This window comes from Balaenoptera acutorostrata, chromosome 5 (genome assembly GCF_949987535.1).
Source record: "Balaenoptera acutorostrata chromosome 5, mBalAcu1.1, whole genome shotgun sequence".
In the NCBI taxonomy this organism is placed as follows: domain Eukaryota; kingdom Metazoa; phylum Chordata; class Mammalia; order Artiodactyla; family Balaenopteridae; genus Balaenoptera; species Balaenoptera acutorostrata.
Window position 1 is genome coordinate 25752076 of NC_080068.1, and position 25417 is coordinate 25777492.

Below are 25417 nucleotides of genomic sequence, written 5' to 3' on the forward strand. Positions count from 1 at the left end.
TCAGAATTGATGTAAAGTATACATAGAAATCAGCTCCTCTTTAGGATATCGTCAGCCATCTGCAATATTCAGTCACACACATTCTAAGACACCAAGCTGGCTTTTCTGGAAAATATTTTTAATAATAGGGCCTGTAAGTTTGACTTAATCATCAATCTAAATGAATATTATGGGTTAATTATTGAGAACCACTCTTGTACCTGCTTTCTTGTTGGATTCCTCAAACAGTTCTGCTCTTTGATTACTGCCTTGCTGATTTCAGAGCTCTGTAAAGAACAAAAAGACAAAACGTGAGGATTTGGTGTTTCACTGGGAACTCCTCGTTTTTAAAACACTGCTCGCTAAAATATTTAATTTGCTCGTAATGCCCATTATCCCAAACTTGAGGACTTATGTCATGATCACAAGATCCACGGAATATAGCGATTTCTTGTTTGTATTCCAAACTAATCTGCTTCGTTCAGCTCATAGAGGTCCACAAGAAGGAACTCTAGCTGACCATTATTTATTTGCTTACATGAGCCAGGCACTATTCTAAGTTAATTGATTAACTCATTTATTCCTCATAACCACCGGGCAGGCAAGGGTTAGCTCAGCAGGCATAAGTTCCTCAAATGCTACACATTCCAAAGAAAGGCCCTCCTTCAGAATTGGCCTTAGGCCAGTTCCTGGAAGATAACCTCTGAGCTCTTCGAACAGTCTGACTGATAAGAGAGTTTGTGTATATGTTAGAGGCTTCTGCTGTTCCAAGTGGATCAGATACATTCATGGTGAACACCTGTTTTTGCTTGGAGGAGGGGAGGCTGAGGTCTGAATAGCTGAGGTCAGTCATCTGGTGCTGCAGGCTTCTGTGACTGACACCTAATCAAATTCTAGGGACCAGAGCTCAGTTGAGCTTCTCTGGTTGACCACGCTCCACACATGATGTCACACACTGTTGTGGAGAGAATTAAGGGCACCCCCATGTGACTCCACTGGGAAGGGACATCTGGAAGGTGGCAGCTGGACTTTGCCTCATGTGTCCTTTCCCTTTGCTGATTCTAATCTGTATCCTTTCACTGTAAGAATCCATGACTGTGAGTATAACAGCTTTTCTGAATCTTGGGAACCCTTCTAGCAAATCGTTGACACTCAGGGTGGCCTTGGTGACCCCCAACAAAACCACCCTATGAGGTAGGTACTATTATTACCCACATTTATAGACAGGGGAATTGGCAAAGAAAGGTGAGGCAACTCAGAATTCCACAGCTAGTTTAAGTGTCACTATTTAAATTTGAACCCAGTGATCTGGTTTGGGCATTTTACAACTATGACATGTGGCTTATCAAAATATTTATTATGTATCATTCAACAGATGTATCCAAAAGTGCCACTTGGTTCTTTTTCCTATTTTATTATCAGGAATGATAATTTTCAAATTGTAAATATACTATCAATTACCAAGATTTCATTTTATCTGTCAAAAAGAGAGCAATAACTTTTATTGGGTTCAACTTGTTCTTTAACTGCTGTACTTAATTCAAAACTTTCTTCCAGTCATGTCAACAATGCAGATGTGACGTAAGATTTTCTCACTCACATTCTCATATATTTCTTCCCAATCTACATGGTTTTTAATACAGGAGGATGAAAACTACAGTCAGCTTTAAATCAAACACCAGGTTTTATTTAATTTGGAGGAAAAAAACACCTTATCACAATTTTTCTGAAGATTTATAATTTTTGAGTCTGATAGATCCAGAGTTGCCTTTAAGTGTTGGAAAAAATAGTTTCATAATAGGAGAAAGTATGAGACTAATCAGTTGCTACTAAAGAAAATGTAAACCATCCACTGATTTCTAAACACAACAGATAAAAATAATATGCCAGTTATGTAAAAAAGTCATAAGTTTGCTATGTTAAGCTTTTTTCAGGTAGACTCTGCAAAAAACACTTTGGTCTAGTTCATCATTAGGTGTCTGAAGTAGCTTTATTCATTAGGCTTATTCTAACACTTGAACAAAACTGTAATTCATTATCTTATCTTTTTTAATCCACCCCAAACTAAGCATTGGACTCTGTTGTACTCATAGTGGATTAGAGTGTCTTGTTCCTATCACCAAAACAGACTGCACATCTCTTGATATTTTGAGGTGTCATGACATCTGCAAAAGTAATGAGTCTATCTTGCAATGTGGATATCCAGAGGCCAATGTAGTCTCAGAGCGTCCAAACAAGCCCTTAAAATAACTTCCAAAAATACAAGTAAAGCATGTAGAGGAAGGTCAACCCATGACACAGTGATGATGTAATACATGGAATGTAAACTGGATAACTGTGCAAGTCTAAAGGAAATAATTTTATGATGCAGAAGGATCAACGGTGTTATGTGAGCCTGGGTCTTTCATGCTTGTATTGTCCCCATTGTGTTATTATTTGTCAGCTCCCATCATGTAGCAAGAACCAATATTTACCCAAACCCACCAAAGTGTTGGTAGCCTTAAATAAATATCCCACAGAGTTAATGCAAACAAAAGCCTTATTTAACACTTATCATTACCTTCACAATAAATGATCAAATAAAATATTTGCCTTAATTAGGACACAAAAGTTTTCTTTAGAAAATAGAAAATTCTATTCTTAGACAACTTCTAGATGTTCAACTAAATTGAACGTTATTGATTAGGAATAAAATATGCAATATTTAAAAAATGGAATAGACTCTATTGGGCTCCACCTTATGCTTCTTTGTTTCCTATATCCATTCTCTTGTGACCTTAAATGGGGCTCTCATAACTCACATTTTCCCTCTACCCAGGAGTCCTGGTGTGATGGGGACATAGCCAAAGTCAGAGCTGGATATTTGCCTTTTCCATGTTGCCGCATGAAAGAAAGCTGGGCTTGAGATACCTTGTTGTTGATCCCAGACAGCCTGGTGATTCCAGGTCAAGAGCCCCCATCCATGAGAGGTTTGGGGATATTATGCCAAAGGCAGGAGCTAAGCGGGGTGGAGTTTAGAAAAGACCAGGAAGAGATAATAACATGTATGTCAGGAAATTGTATAAGGAGGTCCTCATCAGTTCTGAAAAACTCAAATATTTGTCCCCTGAAAGATCCAGCAGTTAAAACCTGTTTCCCATTATATATATATATATATATATATATATATATATATATATATCCAGAATCTATTATAATATCTATCTCTAAAATAGATGTAAAAATTTAATCCTATCTCCAAAAGCAGGTTTTTTAAATCTTACTTTTGTTCTTCAATTTCCATCCCTTATTGTAAAAACAAAATAGAATTTAGCTGACAATGAGATTATTCTCAAGTGTTGAAGATCTTCACATCAACTAAAAACGTACAAAAATTTTTCTGTAAGAATTAATAAAATGGTTCAAGAAAAGTTTCAGGATGCAAGATAAATTTGTAACAATAATTTTTCTATATAATAACAAAAAGTAAATAAACAAAAAGTAAAATTTTTTAAATAAATAAATGCAGCTCCCAATAGCATCAATAATCCTGACACACTACAGCAGTAACAACAAAATCAATAAAGTACTTATGAATAACATAATCTTTGCTTCTTCCCAAATTAATTTGTATTTTTAGCATAATTCCAATCAAAATTCTAGTACGGATAATTTTAGATTCTGTTAAAACTTTCTAAAGTTAATGTGACGAAAGAGTCATGGGACTTCCCTGGTGGTGCAGTGGTTAAGAATCCGCCTGCCAACGCAGGGGACACAGGTTCGAGCCCTGGTCCAGGAATATCCCACATGCCGTGGAGCAACTAAGGCTGTGTGCTGCAACTACTGAGCTTGCACTCTAGAGCCCGCGAGCCACAACTTCTGAGCCTGCGTGCCACAACTACTGAAGCCCATGCACCTAGAGCCCATGTTCCACAAGAAGAGAAGCCACCGCAATAAGAAGCCCAAGCACCGCAACAGAGTAGCCCCTGCTCGCCGCAAGTAGAGAAAGCCCGCGCGCAGCAACAAAGACCCAACACAGACAAAAATAAATAAAATAAATAAATTTATAAAAACAAAAAAAGTATAGATCATAAAGAAAATTCTGAATATAAATATTAATGAGATGCTTTGTTCTACCTAATGGTAAAATATATTGTTGTGACACAACATTTAACATAGAGCAGAACTGGCATAGAAACTGACATACAGAATAGTGGGAAAATATAGGTATCCCAGAAACATCCTATTTTATGCATTCATTCAACATATATATAATGCCTGTCATATGCCAAGCACTATGCTAGTTATTAAAGGGAAAACACAACTCCTGCCCTCAGAAAGATTGATGGGGAAAAAAATAGCTATTTTCATTATGATAGAAATGGAGACAAATGGGCATAGGACTTTATGAATTCATATAGAAAGGGAATCTAAATTCAGTGTATGACAAAATGAGCGCCACCAATTAATGAGAAAGAAACTGTTCAATAAATAATGTTGAGATAATTGCCTATCTTTTTAGAATAAAATCTAATAGATCCCATTAGACATAGATATAAATTGCAGCTATATTATGGATTTAAATACAAATGAAATGTAACATAAAGAAATGAATAAAAGTGGAATTGATTATTTACATGCCTCTTTGGAGAGGGCAAGTCTACTTCTGAAGTATATAAGTGCTAAAAGAAATTAGAAAGAAAATGTCAGGTAGATTGGACTATGTAAAAAATTTCCCTAAGTTTAAAAAAAGTTAAAAAGCAAAGCAGATGTGAAATTGTTCGCAACAAATGCAATACACCAAAATCTGTTTTATATAAATACTAAATACCAAAATACCAAAGGGTACTTCAAAATGAAGAAACAACTCATTAACGAACACATGGAAAAAATGTTCAGCCTCATTAGTACTCAAGGAAATAACCATTAAAACAACAACCTATAATATTTCATCTAACAAACTGGCAAAGAAGAGAAAACGTTCATCCTTGTTGCCATTTTGAAATTACTTTGAATGCCACTTTCCTATAACCCCTAAGAACTCTAAAAGTATTCCTACCTTGTTGCAGAAAATCTAGGAAGCATTCTTACCATATATAATTCATACAAGATGCTCATTTCGGACACACTCTATTTTAACACCCACTGAACCATAATACCCTTTAGGTAAGACCATCAAATATTCATCATGGTATTACAGGTACCATGCCCAGTCCAAAGGAGGCATGCAATAAACGTTCTGAATGTTGAACAGATGAGCTAACAGGCTTGTTTTTTCATCATTAAAATAAATAAAAGTGTGGCTGGTGTCTCAAAAATATGTTTTCATACCCTTTGACCTAGTAATTCTAATTCTGAGTTTTTATCTAGGGAAGTAAACCCAAATAGAGAAAAAAAAAAGTGTATACATAAAGAATTACCACAATAGGACAAATCTAGAAATAGCCTAAATATTCAAATATAGAGGACTCTTTGAAAATATTGTGTTACATTAATTTGGTGTAATACTATGTCACTATTAAAAAGAAGAATTTAGAATCCAGGTTTAGAAAAGCTTATGCCAAAATATTAAAAGTAAAAAGCAGGTTTTAAAGTTGTATATCTCATATAACAGGTGTAGTATAGCAGGTATGACTCAGCATAAAATCCCACCTTCATTAACTGTAGCTCCACGAACATCTTACTTAGCCTCTTCAAGTCTCAGTTTCCTCATTTATAAAATGGAAGAGTAGTAACAATATTGCCTATTTAAAAGGCTGTTCTTTTTAATTAAAATCAAATTAGATAATTCAAATAGTGTTAATAGCACCTATTACATAACACATATTCAGTAATCACAGACATAGCTTTTATTTGAACTATTAAACAAAAATAAAGCATATGCACACCAGAAAGTCCAGATGCTAATATTTCAATGCATTGGCAGCAATTATCGTGTGGTGGATTTGGCTGTTCACTACCTTTGGAACACCTCTCCTACATTTGGGAAATTTCCACATTCCATGTTTACACATCACAACGACGGATGCCCAAAATCCACTTCTCAGTCTTCCTTACATGTGAAGAGTCTAAATTATCCATGAATGGATAGATACATGGTGAGAATGCTAGCGTGAAAGCCTGTGACCAAGGCTTTTCTGATGACATACCCTTGTACAAGGCTTCAACCTATTTATTTATTTATTTATTTTAAATTGAAGTATAGTTAATTTACAATGTTGTGTTAGTTTCTGGTGTACAGCAGAGTTATTCAAATATGTACTATATATATATATTTTTCATATTCTTTTACATTACAGTTTATTATAAGATATTGAATATAGTTTCCTGAGCTATAACAGTAGGTCCTTTTTTATCTATTTTATATATAGCAGTGTGTATCTGTTAATCCAAAACCCCCAATCCATCCCTCCCCCACTTCCCCTCCCCTTGGCAACCACAAGTCTGTTCTCTATGCCTGTGAGTCTGTTTCTGTTTTGTAAATAAGTTCGTTTGTATCATATTTTAGATTCCACACATAAGTGATATCATATGATATTTGTCTTTCTCTGTCTGGCTTACTGCACTTAGTATGATGATCTCTATATCTATCCATGCTGCTGTAAATGGCCTTAATGCATTCTTTTTTATGGCTGAGTAATATTCCATTGTATATATGTACCACATTTCTTTATCCATTTGTCTATTGATGGACACTTAGGTTGCTTCCATGTCTTGGCTACTGTACATAGTGCTGCAATGAGGAACACGGAGCTCATGTATCTTTTCGAATTAGAGTTATCAATTATACTTTGGGCACATGAAGGTCTTCAGCACATGCCTCACTGAATCCATCTGGGAGCTGACATCTCTGCCAGCCTTCAGAGGCAGTGGGGGCAGAGGATCTACCATCAGGCTCACGTGAGGGCAGTGAAGCCTGTGCCAGGGGCAGGAATCAGGGGTTTGTCCTGGAGCAGTCAGTGCTCATGTGTATTTGACTGGGCTGAGAGCTCCTGAGTGGGCAGCCTCTAAGCCCGAGCCAGTGTTCTTTAAGACTACAATGGGTCCTGTGCACTTGTGCCTCCACCTGCCTTTTCCTCCATCACACACACACACACACACACACACACCGCTTTATATATGTATATATAATCATAGTTTATGACTATGTTGGTATAAAGATAGATACAGTATCATATAATAAAAATTCTTCCAACCTAAAAATTCTTCTTTTTCCTTCAGATTTTAAAAGAAATTAAGACATTTTCATGGGCCCATAAAAGCACTGTAAGTCACTGGCACTGTGCCTACTGGGTCCCTGATAGAAAAGTCGGCCCTACCTAATGTTTTCAGATTAATTCCTTTTCTCTTAAGCTAGCTAGCGTCTATTCTGTGTTTGCAGCTACAAAACTGGATTATACAGATGACAAAACTACAGTGAAATTTCACTTTTTTTCAACTTTGTAGGAATCCTCAAATATTTTGAAAAAGCATGTATTACTTATTAAAGGGAAGATGATGGGTTAAGAAAAAGAAGAAAATCTGACCAATTAACATATTGTCGGCAGTTAACAGCCTTAAATGACAAATTTTACATGCATATCTCAGAATCTCAAGCTAGAAAGGGACTGCAAAGATCACTGTGGAGAAAATGTCATGTAGTCCTATCACCCATCTGTCATCTGAATCACCTCTACCCCACCCACCCTGACCAAGTTATCACAATCAGTGATACTGAGCTTAGTAGTTCCCTCTCTCAGGAAGAAAATCAGACATTCTATCTCTTGATATCTTTGACTATTAGAAAGTTCTTCTTTAATACTGAGTCAAAATGTATTTATTCCAGAAACTTTCTCTTTTTTCCCTGAATGCATCTTCAACATCTGAGAATTCCTTATGGTCCCATCTTAGATATGCAATATCAATGCCTTGGAATCATTGCATAGCAACCCAACTCAAAAGACTTTTATATCTACTGCACACACTTGATATTTTGATTCTGTATCAGTCTATCATTCCCCTGGGTAACTTGTTGCGCCAAAGCAGAGATGTGAATTGCTAGATCAGAGAGACTGTCTCTTTTTCTTTCTCTTCAGATCACAAACTCATCGTTTCTTTGACTCCCATCAGAGGAAAACAAAGTGGTACGGGGCCATTGTTTTAAAAGAAATTTGGAACCCAATACAAAATTCATATGTGAGTGTTTTGGAAAGGAAAACCTTTCTACTTTGTTTTTCTTGAAGCAGCTAGCTGAAATGAAATAGTGAAAACTGTACAAAACTAGGAATCTGGCAAAATAGATTCTAAGTCCTGCTTCTGCTAATAAATACTATGTACTTTATAAAATCCAGGTTCCTCCATCCCTTGAGGGATAATTTAGATTCTTAACATTTGATGACTGGATTTCTAATAAAGAATTAGATCCCTAAGTCATTATCTGATTAAGTAAATTTAAAATAAAACTATTGAGCAATGTCATTGCATTCGTATTTAAGATTTCCTTTTAACCAATGAACAGAAGAATTAAGCGTGACTGAAATCAAAAGTACACCATCATTAGTTACCCATCTGATCACCATCAGGTATGCTTTTTTTGTGTTCTTTGACACCATCAACAGATGACTGGATTAAGAAGATGTGATATATATTACCATATTATTCAGCTGTAACTAATGGAATGTTACTCAGCCTTAAAAAAAAATGAAATACTGCCATTCTGCAGCAACGTGGATGGACTTAGAGAATACTGTGCTTAGTGAAATAAGTCAGGCAGAGAACGACAAATACTATACGATATCACTTACATATGGAATCTAAAAAATAATACAAATGAATGTATATACAAAACAGAAACAGACTCATAGATATAGAAAACAAACTTGTGGTTACCAAAGGGGAGAGGGAATGGGGTGGGGGGTGAGGGATAAATTAGGGGTATGGGATTAACAGATACAAACTACTACATATAAAATAGATAAGCAACAAGGATACACTGTATAGCAAAGGGAATTATACCCGTTATCTTGTAATAACCTAAAATGGAATATAATTTGCAAAGATACTGAATCACTATGCTATACACCTGAAACTAACACAATATTATAAATCAACTAGATGTCAATTAAAAAAAAAGTTACTGACTCATTGATCCAATTTTTGGCTGAGGGGGACAGTTAAGGAGTTCTGTTTTATAAAGTCCTTCAGGAACCCAGGCTAAGGGAGACCTCACCATCTTTCAAGCAAGTGGCTTAGTCACCCTGACTATGGAATTCCAGCAGGGAGACTAGGGAAAAGAGAGAATGGGGATCACATGAGAGCCCTTTATGAGCAGGTCTGGACTGTCACATAATATACCTGAGGACAAGGTGGCCTGAGCAGCTATAATTCTACACCTTGCAAGGGAACCAGGATCTCTGATGGACAGCTGGCCATCTCCATCACAGTTGAGTATAATTAAAGATTTTGTGAGTCTCAATTAGTCCAAGGCAGTTTGCATACATTTGTCTATACCAAAGCCAGAGCCTAAATAATGAAGTATTGAGAGATAAGATGAATGATTTGGAATTAAGGGCTTTGGTAAAATTGGCATCACAGATAGATGAAGGTGAGGATAATCAGAATATGGTCATTATAAGCTGCAAGCACTTCTGAAAGGATAGACAACAGGGTTCCAGGAGAAATGTAGTTCTGGATGAGAAGTGTCAGAAATATCTTCGAGGCAAAAGTCATATGAGAAAAGAGAATTTTTAGGATTGTTATTTTCATAGTCATATAATAGATGTATTAAAGGGTATAATGAAATAAAAATGCTCCTCAGGCTGCTATTCAGAACATTTTATGATTAGTCCCTTTCTAGTCTTCTTCTTTACTAGTTCTCTACATGAGTTTTTGTCTCAGCCATTTCCACAGTGGCTTTTGTTCTGTGGTCTCTGCAAATTTCCTGTCTGAAGGCAGCTTTCATCAGGTTGCTACCCACTGGGACTTCACCAACCCAAAAAAACCTGCTCCTATGTATGCCATATACATGCCAGGAAAAATGTTATCCCTCCCTTGGAATTCCCATATTATTTATATAATGGTGGCTTATTATGTGATTGTTTATTTGCATGTTGTTATATGAATCTACTTTTTTTTTAGCTGTAAATGTTTTATTTTATTTATTTATTTTAATTGAAGTAAAATTGATTTACAATATAGTGTTAGTTTCAGGAGCACAGCACAGCAATTCAGTTATATACATATACACACACACACACACATATATATATATATATATATATACACACACACACACACACACACACACACACATAACTGAACCGTCATCTTTTAGACTAGTACTTTATACCATGGTACAGAGATAAAGTTGCCAGGGATTTGGGGGGCAGATAGGGGAGGTACAGTCCCTTACTTTGTCAGTGTAAAGCTATCACCCCATTTTCCTTAAAGCAGGGTCAGCCAGATTAAGACCCTTAAAGGTCCTGAACTTCAAAAACATTACTGTTCTCGTCCCCCACCTTACGTCATTTAAAGTAAAAGCAATACTAAACTGTAAAATAAGTGTAACAAAGTCTGATAAAATTTTTATTTTTTCTCTAAAAAGTACATATACATATATTTCTTCAGATTCTCTTCCCTTGTAGGTTATTGTAAAATATTGAGTAGAGTTCCCTGTGCTATACAGTAGATCCTTGTTGGTTATCTATTTTATGTAAGTAGTGTGTGTATGTTAATCCCAACCTCCTAATTTATCCCTCCCCCCCCGCCCCCCTTTCCCCTTTGGTAACCATAAGTTTGTTTGTTTTCAATGTCTGTGAGTCTCTTTCTGTCTTGGAAATAACTTAATTTGTATCTTTTTAATTTTTTTTAGATTCTACATATAAGTGATATTATATATTTATCTTTCTCTGTCTGACTTACTTCACTTAGTATGATGATGTATATAGGTCCATCCATGTTGCTGCAAATGGCATTATTTCATTCTTTTTATGGCTGAATCTACTTTTTTTTGACTCTTTACACTGTCATATCTCCTTATATGTAAGAAATTAAACTGTTATTGAGTGAATGACTGAAAAAGTCAACAGATTTACACATTAAACAAGTGGTATTTAAGCATGTTGCATACCAGAATTACTTGGGGATTCAAGAGTCTCAGTCAATATAATTGGGGTATTTTGCATTTTGAAAAAGCTACCAGATGATTTGATTTCATCAGCTTTCAGAAAAATAGATGACTGATTCTGTTAAATCTATGGTAAAACTGTTAAATCAAATTTCAGACAAAAACACAATGAGGTCATTGATTTTAACTACCCAAACATCAACAGATAGGCCTATGATTTAGCACTGGAAAGTTTAGAGAGGATTGGGATCTATTTTTTAGAAAAAGTAGTTAAAACTTTTCAAGAAAGGAGCATTTATTCTATTTTGTGTGGCCTAGTGTGTAGGAAGTAGTAAAAAAGATGACTGAGTGAGCCCCAAAGTAATAATCATCACAATAACATTACCTTTAGTACCCTCATGAGAGTGAGGAAACAAAAGAAACAGTTAAATATTAGAGAAAAAGACATATGGTGGCAATATGTCGGTATTAGTTGAGAAATCATTTTAAATTAAAATAGAGAAAGTCAATAGCCTACAAGAATCCCCGTGACTGCGTACCAAATCCCTTACTATAAGCCCAGGAAAAAATGCATGCTGTGGTTCAAAACTATAGGCATGGCTAATAAAGGGAAACAATGATACTATTGTAAGGGAAAAGGTACACATTTTTATTTGTTTAAAGTTCAACCAGCTCTATCAATTTGGAGATAACACAGCTTTGAAATTTTGCTCTTTCAAGTAGTTTTGCGCACATGTGGTAAATACTACCAGTCAAATGCCATAAAGTGTCCCTATTAAAGATCATCTTTCAAAATGTGGACAGACACGCAAGAGTGAGGATGACAGGGAGGCCCTCAAAATAGCCTACAGATGGAGTATTGTCTAGGAATAGAACGTTTTCCCCAAAAAACAACTTTCAAGATTAACTTCCAAGGAATGTCAAAGCAAATAAAAACACTTGTTTTCAATATATCAAAGGCAAGGAGCCAGCTAGAGGCTCAGTGAACCCATGATTACGGTCTGTCAAAGACAACTTAGGACTTAAAAAAAAAAAAAAAAAACAGACTAAATCTGATAGGCTGCTTTTTTTAAAAGGATGGACGTTAGGAGATACCACATATTGTCCACTAAAATGGTAGATTAGAAGTGCAGGATAAAATAATTATACAAAAATCTTACCATAGCAGTTAACATTTTTGAGGATTTATTATATTCAAGGCCAGTGCCTAAAATTACTATCTCATTATCATTCTTACTTTAGTTGTTTCCATATTGGAAGGACTGATTGAGACCCAAAATACTGAGGCCAAAAGAAGAGGGTCAAGAACTAAAAATAGACCAGAATGACTTCTCCTAAGGGAGATGGGATCTAGAAAGCTATTGAGATACACGCTCTTGCAGAGTTCATAATATGAGCAATAGGCAAATCACACCTTGAAAATCCCAATGGTTCTATCTTTCTAGAGCCAGAAACCCCGATGTCATAAATCAGGGTTATGTTTGAGCAGCAAAGACACAAACATCAGTGTCAAAAACTCAGAATGTTACTGGGTTAGTTTCAATGGTTCCATAATGTAGATGGAAGGCTGGAATTGTGTTTCCCTAAAGTAGTGCTATGCTGGAGCAGCTTCTCCAGCCCACGTGAGCCACATCTCCCCCAGATCTGCATTTAGTAATATCACAATAGTGGCTTGAAATCAGTCATGGGAGTATCTATATCTGGAAAATGGGTAAATACTAAAACTCAGGACTTTTTGTTTAGTTTTGTTTTTTAGAGAGCCAGTTTACCAGCACATTACTGTCCTAAAGGGATAAGTTCAAGACATTAATGAACTATGACTCCAAAAGAGGAAACAATTTAGAGGAGACATACTAAAGAAAATACAAGGAAGATGATGCTAGAGCTCATCTGGGTCTGTATTGGATGTTGTCTAATGAGATGACAAAATACTTCTGAAATCATGTTATGTCATTCAGGGAGGTGAAGATAAATAAAATTTGTGTGAATATTAGATGCTTTTGGTACATCTAGAAATGGGTGGCTTTATAGCTCTCACAACAGAAGCTCCTCTATTACAAAATTCAGAGGAATATGAGAGAAAAACAAATGCATGGACCGAAATCAAAAAGAAAGAAGATACTCAGATGCAGCAAACCCTACCTGTGCTACATGAAGTAGAGAACAAAAGGGTCCAGTGTAAGAAGCAGATCTGAAAACTATAAGAAATTGAAAAAAGAAACTGAAGATGACACAGATAAATTGAAAGATACATAATGCTCATTAATTGGAAGAATTAATATTGTTAAAATGCCTGTATTACCCAAAGTAATGTACAGATTCAATGCAATCCTTATCAAAATACCCATGGCATTTTTCACAGAATTAGAACAAATAATCTCAAAACTTGTATAGAACCACAAAAAACCCTCAATAGCCAAAGCAATTTCAGAAAGAAGAACAAAGTTGGAGGTATCACACTCCCTGATTTCAAACCATACAACAAAAGTATAGTAATAAAAACAGCACGGTATTGGAACAAAAACACATACATAGATCAATGGAACAGAATAGTCCAGAAATAAACCCACACTTACATGATAGCTAATCTATGAAAATGGAGGCAAGAATATACAATGGGGAAAAGACAGTCTCTTCAATAAATGGTTTTGGGAAAACTGTACAGCTATATGAAAAAGAATGAAACTAGGCCATTTTCTTACACCATATACAAAAATAAACTCAAAATGGATTAAAGACGTAAATGTAAGACCTGAAACCATAAAACTCCTAGAAGAAAACATAGGAAGTATGCTCTTTAACGCTGATCTTAACAATATTTTTTGGATATGTCTCCTCAGGCAAGGGAAACAAAACCAAAAACAAACAAATGGGACTACACCAAACTAAAAATCTTTTGCACAGTGAAGGAAACTATTGACAAAATGAAAAGGAAACATACTGAATGGGAGAAGATCTTTGTGAATGATATTTCTGATAAGGGGTTAATATCCAAAACATATAAACAACTCATACAACTCAACACCAAAATAACAAACAATTGACTTAAAAAATGGGCAGAGGACCTGAATAGACATTTTTCCAATGAACACATACAGATGGCCAACAGGCACATGAAAAGGTGCTCAACATCATTAATCTTGAGGGAAATGCAAATCAAAACCACAGTGAGATATCATCTCACACTGGTCAGAATGGCTGTGGTGAAAAAGACAACAAACAATATCAAATGTTGGCAAGAACGTGGAGAAAAAGTAAACCTAATGCACTGTTGATGCAATGTAAATCGACACAGGCACTGCAGAAACTATAGAAAATATTTTGGAGGTTTCCAGTAAGGAAAGGAAGGAAGGAAGGAAGGAAGGAAGGAAGGAAGGAAGGAAGGAAGGAAGGGACTACCATATGATCCAGCAATGCCACTTCTGGGTATTTTCTAAAGGGAAAAAAAAGAACACTAATTCAAAAAGATATAAACACACCAAGGTTCATTGGTAGATGAATGGATAAAGAAGATGTGGTATACACACACACACACACACACACACACACACACACACACAATGGAGTATTACTCAGCCATAAAAAAGAATGAAATCTTGTCTCTTGCAACAACATGGATGGAACTAGAGGGATTATGCTTAGTGAAATAAGTCAGACAGAGAAAGACAAATACTAGGTGATATCACTTATATGTGGAATCTAAAAAATACAGCAAATAGGGAATATAACAACAAAGAAAGCAGACTCTCAGAAATAGAGAACAAACTAGTGGTGACCAGTGGGGAGAGGGAAGGGGAGAGGCCACCAGAGGGGTAGGGGAGTAGAATGTACAAGCTATCGGGTACAGGATAAGCTACAGGGATCTTTGTACAACACAGGGAATATAGCCAATGTTTTATAATAAGTATAATTGGAGTAAAACCTTTAAAAATTGTGAATCATTATACTGTACAGCTGTAACATATAATATTGTACAGTAACAATACATCAGAAAAATAAAAGTCAAAACAAAGTGAGTATATTTTTGTCTTAGGGTAAAGCAAAGTCCTGGAGTTCACTAATGCCCTACCCTACCCCATTTCAGGGCAATCTAGAGGAGTGTTATGCAATAGATGGTTCTTTGATGATGCAAATATGTTCTAATCTGTTCTGTCCTAGAGTGTATCCAGCAGCTACATCTGGCTATTGAGCACTTGAAATGTACCTAGTGTTACTGAGAAACTTAATTTTTTAAATCTGATTTTAGTTCATTTGAACTTAAATAAGCCATAGGTGCCTAGTGGCTACTATATTAGGCAATGCAGCTTTAGAAGTAAAAACTAAATGTCCCACCAGATACACAAAGGAGAAGTATCATTCTCAACTTTATAAGTGAAGAGCAGGAATTCCTGGGAACCAACAACATCTTCCTCCATAGGGGCCAGACTTAACTCTGGCGAGCCATAGGGTTGACTGTTAAACCACATGGATTAAGGGAACAAAAAGAACCTGGTTGTGGTATGGTATGGCTTCCATTCCTCAGGACTCTTTTGGGGATAGACTTGCACTAGGGTAACACTCCTGCCCTTCTCCTCCCCCCTCACTCACCTGGGCTTCTCACTCTGTTTTCAATCAGAGGAAACTGTGCATTCTTTCTGCTTCCTACCTTGTGCTAAGCTCTATAAGAGTGGGCTCTGCCCCAAGCGAGACATGCTCTATTTGCATTTGTCCAGCTCTGTCTGACTGGCTGGCTAAGTTTGATTTCAGAGTGAAATGTCAGAAGTTCCATCTGGCATCAAGTATGTCACATAATCTAATCAAGCTTTTATTAGTAATAAAACTGTTATTTAAAGCTCCATTTGTCTGATTTCTGTGTCTACTAATAAGTTCCTTCCAAAACATTAGGGGAAAAGAAAAATAATTTATTGACCATCTCCCCTCTCCCCCTCGGAACTTCAACACTCAATATTTCTGACATATAACGGCTTCAAAAGTAAAATGTAGAATGTGTCTTTGTGCTGGACTTTCCTTGCTCTGAAACGACTTGAATGATAATTAGGCATATATACCAGCTATGTATGTATCAGTGTGTATTAAGGCATCCATGAGCCAGCGGAGTAAATCATATGAAAGTGCTTTGTACAGAGATTAAAGCCTTTGCTGACCTTCTTGAGCTGGTCCATTCCTGCATTATTTGCTTTCATAGTATCTAGTACTTCTCCTTTGTGACACATCGTGTCTTAATTTGTGCGGTTCATTACTGAAGAGCTTACAATTCCCATTAGATTGTAAACTCCATAAGCTTCATAAGGAAAGAGACTATGTGCATCTTTTAATCATTTTATCATTTTATTTCTAGCATTTGGAAAAAAGACCAGCACATAGATGACACGCTCCATAAATAAATAATGCAATATTACATTTAATGACATAAAAGATTATCTTCAGTATGAGCAGAGACTATGATGCAAATTTAATTTTTGGCTTCTTTTATCCACAGTCCTCAGAAATAATGGTCTTACAAGAGGAGAACTCTTGTTTGAAGGAGTGTAATAATCTCCAGGAATACAAAACTAATCATGGTCATACAGTAGGAACCAATAATAATCACTGAACTCATGCTATGTGTTTGCTTCCATTTCACAGGTCAATGTCAAGGATCTGACAATAGGGTTAGCTAAACAATTCAAAGTACGTAATCATGGTGCTCAGGCAGCAAAACCAGCCTCCACTTGTGAGTGTTATTGTGTTCAAAGCACTCTAGAAAACATAATAGACTCAGGATAGAAAGAGGTCTTTGAGCCAGTTTTTGTTTGTTTGTTTACCACTTTCCCAAAATACCTCCTCCTTGTGGCATTCTTTTGGCTCATAGAGCAAAGGCGAATAAGAATTCTCTGTGAGTGGATAGTATTAATGGACTTAAGAAGCAGTGATACCTGATATTCAGTCTTAAGTTTCCATTTTTGCATCACACTTTCCCTAGATCTTAGTCAAAGTTGTAAACTTGAAATCCTATGCTTTATAAACTACTGTAGAGCCTGTGTGTATGTTTTGATCAAACTGGAAAGCACCTTAGGAGCTAAGACAGGATTAATGCAACTATAGGATTAAACGCAGTGGGATGGTCTAAAGAGATAAAGAGCACCCAGAACAGATTAGTGGAATTCAAGAACACTCGCTAGAGATTCTCAGAAATTCTTAGGGAGAAACCTAGATTTCTTGCCATTGTATAGAATGAGGACTCAAGGAGTATTACTACTTGGATATTTAAGGAAAATGTGACACTGAAAATATGACCTACCCATAGAATCCAGGGCTCAAAATTAATTAGAAAGGGTTGGAATGGGGTCTGGAAATCTTTAGACCACTGCTTGAGAACATGAATCTTAGTGATGGAGACACTAAGTGACAGTGATAAAAACAAGCATCTTAAAAATCAATATAACTTACAAATTTAATATAGATTTGTTCAACAAATTTCAAAGTATTTGGACACACGAATATGCTTTGAGGAAATAAAGTTATCAGTATTTTAATAACACCAATATACATATATCTGGAAATATACATATGTCTGATAAGAATTTGTCAAATTTATGAAAAACTTAGAAATAGTTATTAAAGGAAACCTCGGATACAGCCTGTCTTTAGGTTTTAAAGCGACAGCTTCCAGTAAGCCATACCTTAAAGCATCTAAACACTAGAATTAGAAGGGCCTGAGTATATAATCAATTCAGTTCCAGAATATTTTGAGAAAAGCAATTTAAACAATAGTTGACATCTAATTTTCTGAAAGAAAACATCTGTACACTAAGGAATTCCTCAGAAAAAAATGTCTCTTTGTTCAGATACTATGAAAACAATTACAATTAGGGGTCTTATATTTAGTTTTTGATGAATAATGATGTCTATGTTTAAAATATCTATGCAGTCAAGAGGGGGACTAAAATTAGAGTGTTAACTTGTCATTTGGGGACTAAAGCAGAGATACGTCACCACTCATCAGAGAATCCTTGTTCTGTGTGGGCTTTTAGGAGATTAGCTTTCTCTTTTCTGGGGAATGTAAATAGCTTTCAGAGAAGGCATGCATAGATACATTTTTTTTTTTTTAACATGATGCTAAGGGAGATATAAAGTTACTTTGATAGAGGAGAATTTGATCTTCGGCCAGAAAACTGAGAGAAGAGAACAAAGCAATCAGAAACCAGGCATAATCTCAACCTTCATCTAAATGTTTTTAGAAACATCTCATTGGAGTGGAAATTTTCTCATTAAGAAAAAACAAACAAGAAAACCTTAGGTATTTAACTTTTAGACCGAGAGTCTGTATCTCTGAGCCACAGAAACCAGTAAATAATGACACTCATTCAAAAAGGGCTCTCTTTTCCAAAATCTGAGTTTATGTGACCATCATATAGATCAATACTTCTTTGCCAGCTAAGGAGAATAACATTTTTCATAACATAGTTCAGATAATTCAGGACATTCCTAGAATGAATAGGAACAGGTATCATGATTTCTCTTTTACAAAAGTAAAAACTCAGTCTGTAAGAACTAGTAAGTGTATCAATGGCTGCCTATTTTATAATATCCACGGCGTGAACTGGTTAATTAGGGGGTCAACTAGGTTAAGAAATTGGCATTTCAATGAATCTGTCTGATTCTAATCCCATTCCCTTAACCCCCCTACATGTTAAATTTCAACTCACCATAATGCAGAATCAGTGGGAGCCCTGAGCTTGTTTTCAGTTGCCACTCACTGTGAGGGTTTTGATATGAATCCACAAGCAATTGATTTATTATGGTCCCTGTGCAGTCAGACCTCTCTGCTAATGATCATCTGTATTTGCAGCCGCTCCCCAGCGCTAGCCTCACCGCCTCAGCTCCACCTCAGATCATCAGGCGTTAGATGCTCATAAGGAGCGCACAACCTAGATCCCTCGCATGGGCAGTTCACAGTAGGGTTCGCGCTTCTATGAGAATCTAATGCAGCCGCTGATCTGACAGGAGGCGGACCTCAGGCGGTAACACGAGTGGCTGTAAAAACAGAGGAAGCTGCGCTCTCTCACCCACCCACCACTTGCCTCCTGCTGTGTGGCTCAGTTCCTAACAGGCCATGGACCAGTACCGGTTGCTGGGGGGGGTTGTGGACCCCTGACCTAGACTATACTTCCAAGCCATCTGTGTAATTGGGTGCAGCCATGTGACTGAGATCTGGCTGATGGAGTGTAGACAAATGTTCTGTACACATATTCCAGACCTGACCTATAAAATCCTCTTCCACAATCCACCATGTTCTCCTTCCCTCTCTACTAGCTGAATGAGGAAGATACCAAGAAGTGCAGATCCATAAAAGGAAGGATCCTGGGTCCCTATATCATGATGCTTTACTTCTACCTACCAGGAATGGCCAAATTTAAATTTATATGAACAAGAAATAAACTTTTATTTCCATAAGCTACTAAGATTGTGGAATTTCCAAAGTGCTTGTACCATTTCATATTGCAAAACATGAGAATTCCATTTGCTTCACATTGTCACCAAAATTTGGTGTTTAGTCTTCCTAGTCTTAGACATTCAGTCCACAGGTAGTGATAATTGTGGCTTTAATCTGCATTTTACTGATGACCTGTAATTTTAAGCATTTTCTATCTATCTATCACTCATTTGTTACATGTTCGAGACTATTCCAATCTTTTTCCCATTTTTATCTTTTTTCTTCATGCAAAGCCATTTTTATTTTAAATATAGCAGTGTGTACATGACAAGCCCACACTCCCAATCTGTCCCTCCCCCTCCCCTTCCCCCCCCCACCCCGTAACCATAAATTCATTCTCTAAGCCTGTGAGTCTGTTTCTGCTTTGTAAATAAGTTCATATGTATCATTTTTTTAAAGATACCATATATAAGCAATATCATATGATATTTGTCTTTCTCTGTCTGACTTAGTTCACTTAGTATGATAATCTCCAGGTCTATCCATGTTGCTACAAATGGCATTATTTCATTCATTTTAATGGCTGAGTAATATTCCATTGTGTATATATATATACCACATCTTCTTTATCCATTCTTCTGCCAATGGGCATTTAGGATGCTTCCATATCTTGGCTATTATAAACAGTGCTGCAATGAACATTGGGGTGCATGTATCCTTTTGAACCATGTTTTTCTCCAGATATATGCCCAAGAGTGGGATTGCCGGATCATATGGTAGCTCTATTTTTATTTTTTTTTAATTTATTTTTTTATTATTTTTATTGTGCAATAGCAACGTTTAAATTCTGTATATAATCTTTGGTCAAATACATTTTTGTTGGAATACTTTTCGGTCGGGAGTATTTTCTTCCTAACCCTAGCTTGCCACTTCATTTTCCTATTGGTATCTTTCAAAAAGAAGTTTTACATAATTATAAACTCCAATTATCAGTTTTTCTTTTTATGGTTTGTGTGGTTTTTTTAGCCATATATTACAAATCATTTCCTGCACAAGTTCTTGAGACTAGTCTATTTTGTTGGCTTTTAGATAGCTTATAATTTAGCAATTGCAATTTGGAATATAGCTCATTAGTGACAGTAAGAGCTGGTGTTCATTTTGTTACATAGATTCATCCAGTTCCAGCAACGTTTATTGCAAAGAATTTCCTCAAGGATTGCCTTGGTGTCTATATCAAAAATCAATTGACCATTACAAGCAGGTCTATTTCTGGACACTCTATTTTGATCCATTGACCTATTTGTCTTTCTTTACACCAGTACCACACTGTCTGGATTACAATAGCATTACAGTAACCCTTGAAATTAGGAAATATAAATTCCCTAACTTCATTATTTTTTCAAGATGTTGTCTATTCTAGGTTTTGTGCATTTCCATATAATTTTAGGATTAGTTTGTCAGGTTCTACCCGGCCCCCCAATATATGCTGGGATTTTGACTGGAATTGTGTTGAATTTATAGATCAATTTTGGGAGAATTAATATCTTAATAAAATTGAGATACTTAACCCATAAACATGAATTAAAGATCTTCTTTAAATTCTCTAAGCAAAATTTTATAATTTTTATTGTAGAAGACTTGCACATATTTTATTAAATCTCCCTGATTATTTTTAGGGGTTGCTTCTATAAATAATGTATCTAAAATGAATTTTCTAAATGTTTCTCTATGTGCATAGAACTAGATTTGTGTAAAATTGGCCTTTCACCCTATGACCTTTTCATGTTCACTTATAATTTCTAGTAGTTGAACTTTAGACCTGTTAAAATTTCCTACATACATATATCTTCTGTGAATAAAGACAGTTTTAACTACTCCTTTGAATTGTTATGACTTTTATGTCTTTTTCTTGTCTATTCATATTGACCAGAACCTCCAGTACAATTAGAATAAATCAGACACTTTGCTTATTCTTGATCTTTGCTGGAAAGCATTCAGAATCTCACCATTAAATAAGAATGATGTTTGCTCCAGAGTTTTTACCATGAATGAGTGTTGAATTTTTCAAAGGCTTATTCTGTAACCATTGAGTCGGTCATATAATTTCTTCCTTTTTTCTGCTAATGTGGTACAATATAAGATTAATTCTTGAATGTTAAACCAATCCTGCATTCCTGGGATAAACTCCAAATGCTTATAATAAATTATCCTTTTTATATGTAATGGAATTGCTTTGCCAATATTTTGTTAAGGATTTTTCATCTCTGTTCAAGAGGGATAATGGAATGTACTTTCTTCTAATGTCTCTAGGTTTGGAATCATGATGTCATAAAATGGGTTGTGAAGTGCTCATTCCTCTTATATTTTATGAAAGTTTGTATAACACTGAAAGTTCTTCCTCCTTAAATATGTGATAGATTTCATCAGTGAAGCCACATTGCCTTGGGGTTTTCTCTATGGGAAAGTTTTGAATTATAAATGTAATTTGTTTATCAGATACAAGACTGCTCATATCTTTTATTTTTTCTTGTGTCAGTTTCGATAAGTTGTGATTTTTAAGGAAATTCTTCATTTCAACCAAATTGTAGAATTTACTGGCCTAAAGTGGTTCATTTTTCATATCCCCTTATATTTCTCTTAGTATCTTTAGGATACTATTAGCCTCTCATTCAAATCCACTATTGGTAATTTGTACTCTCTTTTCTTGATCAGTCTTGCTAAGGGTTTATCAACTTGATTAATCTTTTGAAAAAACCAAGTTCTAGCCTTTTAACTCTTTGTCTTTTTCCATTTCATTGGTTTTCTGTCTTGTGTTTACTGTTTTCTTTCTTCAACTTACTATTTTCTTTCTTCAACTTACTTGTTTTAATTTTCTCTCCCTTTTCTAGTTTCTTAATGTGAAAACTTAGGTCACTGATTTTAAGTGTTTCTTCTTTTCTAATATAAGCATTTAAAAATGTTCATTTGTTTCCAAACACTGCTCTAGCCGCATCTCACAAATTTAATGTGTTGTGTTTTTATTTCTATTTAAATTAAAGCATTTTCTAATTTTCCCTGGAAATTCTTCTTTGACCCATGAGTAACTTAAGTCATGTGTTACTTAACTCCCAAATATTTGGCCAGTTTCCAGGTAACTTTTTTTTTTTTCTAATTTAATTCTACTGTACATATTGAGGTCAGAGAAACTACTCTGTAAATGTCAATCTTTTGAAAGCTGTTGAAACTTCTTTTATGGTTCAGCACATGGTCTTTTTTGGCAAGCGCTCTGTGTGTTCTACAGATGTTGAGAAAGGTATTCTACAAATATAACTTAGATCAATTTGATAGATGGTGTTTTCAAGTTTTTTATATACTTACTAATTTTTTTTTTTTTTTTTTTGGTCTATCAGTTGCTGAGGCAGGGACCTGCTAAAAATACTAACTATGAGCGTTTGTGTATTCTCCCTTTAGTTCTGCCAATTTGTGCTTCAGGTATTTTAAACACTGTTATGGGTATATATATATATGTAGGATAGTTATGTCATCTGACATATTGACCCTTTTATCATTATGAAATATCTCTCTTTTTCAAGTAACAACCTTATTCTTGACGTTTACTTTGTCTGATCTAAATATAGCTATATCAGCTTTCTAATTTCAGGTTACTGTTTGCATGTTACACATTTTCCCATCTTTTACCACAACATATACTGGTTGAATAAGGGTTCATCTCTTGTAGATAGCATTTATTTTATTTCTTCTCTGGCCTTTTTATTAATTTTATACCTCTTCGTATAATTTTTTACTGATATCTCTCAATATTGCATTTTACATCCTTACTTTATCATACTCCTAATTATTACTGTATCACTTCAGATAAAAAGTAAGAATCTTAACAACAGCATGATATCATCTACCCTCCTTTCTTTGCACTATTGTTGTCATATCTTATAAACTCCACAGATAATATTCTTTTTGTTCTAAATAGTCAGTTTTCAGTCAAAGAAAATAATTAAAATATAATAGGCTTTCATATTTACTGACACATTTATGATTTCTAGTGCCCTTCAATCTTTCCTGTTGATACAAGTCCCTACCTGGTATCAATTCCCTTCAGCTGGCAGAACCTACTTTAACTTTTCTTATAGTGCAATTCTGCAGACCAAGAATTCTCTTAAATTGGAAAATGTTATTTCATCCTCAGTTTCTTGCATATATTCATCAGATTTGAGTTTTTGTTTTCTTTGTAGAACTTTAAAGATACTGTTCCATTGTTTTCTAGCTGCCATTGTTTCTGATTAAAAAGATCATCCATAATTTGTGTCATGTTTCTCCTATGAGTAATGTGCACTTTTTCTCTGACTGCTCTTAATCTTTTTTTTTTTTTTGGCTGCACCGTGTGGCATGTGGGATCTTAGTTCCCCGACCAGGGATCGAACCTGCACCCCCTGCACTGGACCACCAAGCAAGTCCCATCAATCTTCTTTCTTTATCTTTGTTTTTAACTATGATATGACTAAGGGTGATTTGTTTTGCATTCATCCCACTTGTGGTTTTCTGGGGTTCTTGATTTTGTAGGTTAGTTGTGTTATTTTCAGCAAATTTGGGAAGTTTTTGGCCATTATTTATTCAGACATTTATTGCCACATCCCTTTCTCCTCTCTTTCTGGGACTGTATTTTCACATACTAGACCTTTTCACATCACTTCACATGTAACTGAGACTGATTATTTAAAACAACAACAAAAAACTTGTTTCTTTGTTCTTCCAATTGGGTAATTTCTGTTGGTCTCCCTCACCCTTTCTCCTGAAGTTTCCACCTACTGTTCATCCCACCCAGTAATGTTTTTAAAGTTCAGATTTTGTACTAGTCCTAGAATTTCAATACTATTTTTTTCTTTTAGCTTCCCATTTGCTGTTGAGAATCTCTGTCCTTTCACTGATTTTTTTCCTATGATTGCTTTAAATTCTTGAACATATTTATGATAGTTATTTTACATAGTTATTATAAAGAGACTGCTGTAACACCTAATTTTAGTATTTTATTTTCAACATCTTGGCCATTTAGGTTTCTGTGTCTGTTGACTGCAGAAAGGTGTTTTCCTTTAAATAATATTGAGTTGTTTTGATGGGCAGATAAATTACTGGATGATCTTCTCAATCCCATCAAACTTGTTCTTTATTCTTTGTTAGGGAAGACTTACTGAAGTTTTGTCTTTAGCCCTAGGGTGTGGCCCTACCTCTATGGTATGGTCCTTACTTGCAAAGCATGACCTTCCTGGGATTTCAACTGGTTGAGGTATTCATCAGTGTTATTCTACTCTGGGCAACTGGATAGTCATTTCTTCTAATATTGTACAATTTCTGGCATCTCCAGTCAACTCTTAGGCCCCCAGGAAATCTCTACCTCTGAATCAGATAATTCAGCCCCAAATTCAATCTTAGCCTTCTTTTCTCTATTAGATCGCCACTCTCTGCTCAGGATTACTTCCCTCCTCCAAGTCAGAAATGTCGAAAGAATGTGAGGCTCACCTCACATTCTTTTCCTTTTAACAAGGATCAAATTCTTGGACCGTTGCCCAATGACAGTAGACAGTTGTTTACTGTATTTTGTCCAGGTTGACAGTTGTTTACATCAGGAGGGTAAGTTGAAAACCAGTTAATCTGTTATGGATGGAAGAAGTCTCACATCATAAGCATCTTAATGACTAATATTCTACAGAGTTCTAATGCAGTACTGTAAATTAAAAATCTTGTATTAACCAATATATGTTAGTTAAATACCTCTGTCTATTATAGATAAAGTTATAAATGTATTTCTTAAAAACTTTAGTAATGTCTCCTTGACATTGATCCCCAGAAATTGGTCAAGGGGTAGGAAAATATTCCTCGTTCTTGAAAATACTGAAAAAGCAGTATCCTCAACTCTGTTTTGAGAACAAAAAGAGGGTAAAATTGTA

General features: G+C 35.5%; 1 protein-coding gene across 10 annotated transcripts in view; it reads right to left on the bottom strand.

Moving 5' to 3' along the window:
* The window catches only part of INPP4B (inositol polyphosphate-4-phosphatase type II B), a 779792-nt gene that overhangs the window by 402157 nt on the left and 352218 nt on the right, over nucleotides 1-25417 (bottom strand). For all 10 annotated transcript variants that reach the window (XM_057546957.1, XM_028168300.2, XM_057546956.1 and 7 more), the window contains one exon: nucleotides 201-266. The gene's annotated coding sequence lies outside the window, so the exon portion shown is untranslated. The remainder of the gene's footprint in view (nucleotides 1-200; nucleotides 267-25417) is intronic.